The sequence below is a fragment of the Neophocaena asiaeorientalis genome, unplaced genomic scaffold, assembly GCF_003031525.2.
Source record: "Neophocaena asiaeorientalis asiaeorientalis breed wild unplaced genomic scaffold, Neophocaena_asiaeorientalis_V1.1 scaffold975, whole genome shotgun sequence".
Lineage (NCBI taxonomy): Eukaryota > Metazoa > Chordata > Mammalia > Artiodactyla > Phocoenidae > Neophocaena > Neophocaena asiaeorientalis.
Window position 1 is genome coordinate 1,212,028 of NW_020173266.1, and position 4,730 is coordinate 1,216,757.

Genomic DNA, 4,730 nt, shown 5'->3' on the forward strand with positions numbered 1-4,730 from the left:
CTGCGCCACCAGGGAAGCCCGAAAGTGACCTTTCAATTTGATTAGAACCTAAGGTTTATAGATAGTAGAGTCTATATCCATTATATTGGGTATATTTTCTCAAAACGATATTGGAAGGAGGCCTTCCAAAATGTGCACTTAGTAAGCAAAACTGTTTTTCCATCAAACAATTTAAAAGGCTTCCCAGGGCTTTTATACTTTATACTGATTTTTAAAGTCTTCTAGTGATAAAGAATAACAATGGAAAATATAACCATTAGGGGTTGACTGTAAAATGACAGAGTGCTGTAACAATAAAACCAAATCTACCTTAATAAACCACACACAAATCACTTCCTCAGGAGAGCAATAGCGACTGTTTTGCTCTAGAGATCATCTTAAAGCCTAGCTAACCATGTGTCAAGTTCATCATTCTCTGAGGTCACAAAGGACCACAGCCAGATTAGCTAGAACTGCATCTGCCAGAACGTCAGGGTGGCAACTGGCTCTCCTCTCTTAAATGAATGGTTAAAATCGCTTTCTGTTATTATCTTTGATTAGGTTTGAATATTTTTTGCTTTAGTTCTTGTGTAGGTTCCACCTGTTTTACTGTGAGAATTTTAGGAGGAAATGAGCCTTCTCTAGGTTTTAATTTCTCATTTTTAGAAAATAAATGGGTTATACGAAATATTCTGAGACTTTCCATCTTTGAAACTTTCCTCTAAGGTTCTCTAATTTGGGAATTAGCAATTTTACTTGTATATTAAACTATGAGTTTGAGAAGAAAGCAGCTTACTATTTTGCACTATTTTTACATGAACGGCTAACCCTAAAATACCCTCTGGCAGTTGGTTCTTCTAAGTGCTTCCATGTTCCTTTCTGAACTTTGTTTAGAATACTTCTGGGTAAACATTGCTAGGTACTGTGCAGCAGAGGTTTTACAATCAGCCTACCTAGGAGGCTCCAAATTTTGGTCCACTACTTACCAGTCAATAGACCTTGAGTGTATTGCCCAGTTTTTCTTAGCCTCAGTTTCTTCATCTTTAAAATGGTAATAACAATAGTATATCATAGTACTGATGAGAAGAATCAATAAGACGAGGCACATAGAATGTTTTGGATAATGCCTGCCACATGGGAATTGTTCAAGAATTGCATTTACATGTGTTTACATTTCTTTTCTCTACTGGGTTGTAACTAGACAAAGAACATTGGTAGCTACCTGTTGATGTGTCACCCTAGACACCCAATCTAGAAACTTGGCAGTTAGCTTTACACCCAGTCTATACCTGTTGATCTCACCTCCTTAATATTTCTTGAATTCTTCTTCCCATCCCTGACTACCAGTGCGCCCACTGAAGAAATCCCCATCTATCCCCTGGATGATAATAGCATCCTTACATGTCTCCCTGACTAGATAGCTGCCAAAGTGACTTTTCTATAATACAAATATGGCCATCAATTCCTCTCTTGATCAAAACTCCACTGCCTAAAGGACAACGTAGCTTGGCGTTTAAGGATCTCAAAAAATATGGTGCCTGATCAGCTCTTTGCATACCAGGCTTTAGAAAAAAAAATCATAGAATGATCTCATGGAGAGCATCAGGGAAGGTTTAATCAATAAGGTAGAAAGAGAATCAGAAGAGTACACTGTTCTGTAACAAACATCAATAGTATTTCTCCTTCCTCAAAAAGGTAGGAATACTGCTCTATAAATTGAGTAATAAAACAGCTAAAGAAACCATAGCAGGAAAGGCTCACACCTGGGTATTTTTCTATTCTGACAAGAAAGAGGAAAATGTCTGTCTACCACAAAATTAATAAACTTTTGAAAGACAAAAGAAATCAGTGCTGATAACTCTATGAGGTTTAAGCTTAATTTTAGAAAAAAAAAAAAATCACAATTCATCTGGGTCCAGCCTATGCCTCGGACAGGCTGTAACCACTAAATCATTAGTAACATAGTGCTTCACTTGACCTTATTTCCCCAGACATCACTGCCACTACTGACCAGCAGCATCCAATATGCTGAGAGAATAATGTCATAGAAAACCCTCAGCAACTCTGCCTTCCGAAAGTGCTGCTTCTGCCAGTGACGTCACAGCTTGTCAGCTCAATATGCCACCGGCATGTGGGTTCACTTCAAGTGGTGCTAATAAATAGCATCAAGCCATCCAGTTGCACTCCATTTTGAGATCACATTACAAAGCTACATGAAGTCCTGGGCAAGGCAGGAGGACTGATGCTATTTTACTGTCTCTTTAGCATCATTATGTACTTGAAAAGGAAAAGAAATCATAAGAAAAATAGGAACATAATCATCTAACAACTAACTGTAGTTTACAAACTTCTTTCTTACATGCTTTACAGGAGATGGATAAAGCCAATATGATTCCAGTTTTAAAGATAACTAAACTGGAGTTCAATTGAGTTTCCCAAGGTCACTCAATAGGATGTGGCCCTCACGTCTTCTGTCTTCATATTTTCTGTAGGTATTGCACGAGCAGAATCAGATAGACCGGGCCTCGGTGGTGTCTGCTTCTTATGCAGGCGTATTCAACATATGGGAGCAGGGCCCCTCTTGAGGGGCTTGGGCTTGGACTATTGTTCTCTGTAATAACATGGATGGCCAGCTGCTGGTTTTGATTCAGTAGCCAGTTGTAAAAAGTGAACAACACTTGCATAGAAGCAAAGTAGAAAGCAGTCCTCCTTGGGGACAGCTTGAACTCAATAAATAGCTCCATTAGTTTAAGGCGGGAAATATGCACAGGGATACAGATAGAACTCACAAAGGCACTGTTTCTTTCTACCTTTACTAATTGCATCTAACTTCTTTCAGTGGTTACTGGTTAATAGGACTGGGCATATGGTCCTTAGAATTGAAGGGACATTAAAGGTTCATTTCTCCCATATGCCTGTTCTTAAACAGAACCACCCTTAACACCATATCAGATTTTTTTCTTATATTTCTTTAAACTATATAAAGTCACATAAGCTATTGAAGCTACCTAACAATTGAAGCTACCTAACTATAAAAGTCACATAAGCTCATTGAAAAGATTTTGAATTATACAGGAAATTATCAAGAAAAAATTAAAATCACCTACAATTCAATACTCTAGATATGGTCGTTATTACATTTTGATGTGTTTCCATTCAATTTTTTACATGTATGTTTCTATCGTTTTCAGAATTAACTTTCTTATATCCTGCTTTTTTTCTCTTAACATTATATGAGCAAGCTTGATTATATGATGAGAATCTTCCCATTAAATATTCTTGAAAATTATTAATTTAAATGGCTGCACTTTTTTCTCATATGGATACACCAAAATATGTTTACCCTTGTCTCTACAGTTCAACAGTCAAGCTTACTTTGCTATTGATAAAGAATGCTGCAATGATCATCCATTTACAGAAATGGTTGTTCAAGTTTCTGATTATTTTCTTAGACAACTCTAGAGAGGGAATTACTAGCTGAAGGAGCATTAAGATTTTATGACTTTTAATACAACTTTTTTTTTTACTACAACTATGACTTCTTTTGTTTTCAAGAAAGCACCACCAATATATGAGGGATGTTTTACATTCATCAGCTTTAAATATTATGTTCTGTATTTGTTTGAGTTTGCTAATCCAAGAGTTTGTGAGTATTCCTGAAATGTATTTTCTTTTTAAAGACATTCAGAGAATGAGATTTGACACCCTCCCTTGACAAAACCCTGCATGACTGATTGAAGATAAACTGGCTTTGAATATAACAAAGTCTAAAATGTTACAGACACTTGTTGTTGTTGTTTGATGCAGAATAAAATTAGGAACAAGAGAGAAAGTGGGCCGGAGACCAGACCAGAGGCCGAACTCAGGATCCGACAAGATGGCCGGGCTGCCTCGCAGGATTATCAAGGAAACCCAGTGTTTGCTGGCAGAACCAGTTCCCGGCATTAAAGCAGAACCAGATGAGAGCAATGCCCGTTATTTTCATGTGGTCATTGCTGGCCCTCAGGTATTCCCCCTTTGAGGGAGGGACTTTTAAACTTGAACTATTCCTTCCAGAAGAATACCCAATGGCAGCCCCTAAAGTATGTTTCATGACCAAAATTTATCATCCTAATGTAGACAAGTTGGGAAGAATATGTTTAGATATTTTGAAGGATAAGTGGTCCCCAGTACTGCAGATCCACGCAGTCCTGCTATCGATCCAGGCTTTGTTAACTGCTCCCAACCCAGATGACCCATCAGCAAATGATGTAGCAGAGCAGTGGAAGACCAACGAAGCCCAAGCCATAGAAACAGCTAGAGCATGGACTAGGCTATATGCCACGAATAATATTTAAATCTATCCAATCATCAAGTGTACATCACTTCCCCTGTTCTGCCAAGGCTTCTTCCTTTTTTGTTTGCATTTAATGGACACAGTCTCAGAAACATTACAGAATAAAAGCCCAGACACCTTCAGTCCTCTGGTGACTGAATGCACAGTGGCAAATCTATGTCTTGTCCTGATACACTGCTGTAAAGCATGAGCAGAGGCTAGAAATATCATCTGGGTTGTTGTGAAATGTTTAAAAGCAGTGGCCCTTCTCTGCTTTTATTCATTTCCCTCATCATGGTTTAAGTATAAAGCACTATGAATGAAGGTAGTTGTCAGGATTAGCTGCAGGGGTGTGGGTGTTTTTCTTTTTTTATTATTATTTTTTTTTAGTGGTGGGGAGGAAGGTAGTTTTCATCTTATGGGCTCCTTACCCCCT

The 4,730-nt window shown here is 38.1% G+C and overlaps 1 pseudogene; it reads left to right on the plus strand.

The window, feature by feature from the left end:
• The first annotated feature begins 3,856 nt into the window (after window positions 1-3,856).
• On the plus strand, window positions 3,857-4,316 carry LOC112400108 (ubiquitin-conjugating enzyme E2 N-like; annotated as a pseudogene).
• Window positions 4,317-4,730: the final 414 nt, after the last annotated feature.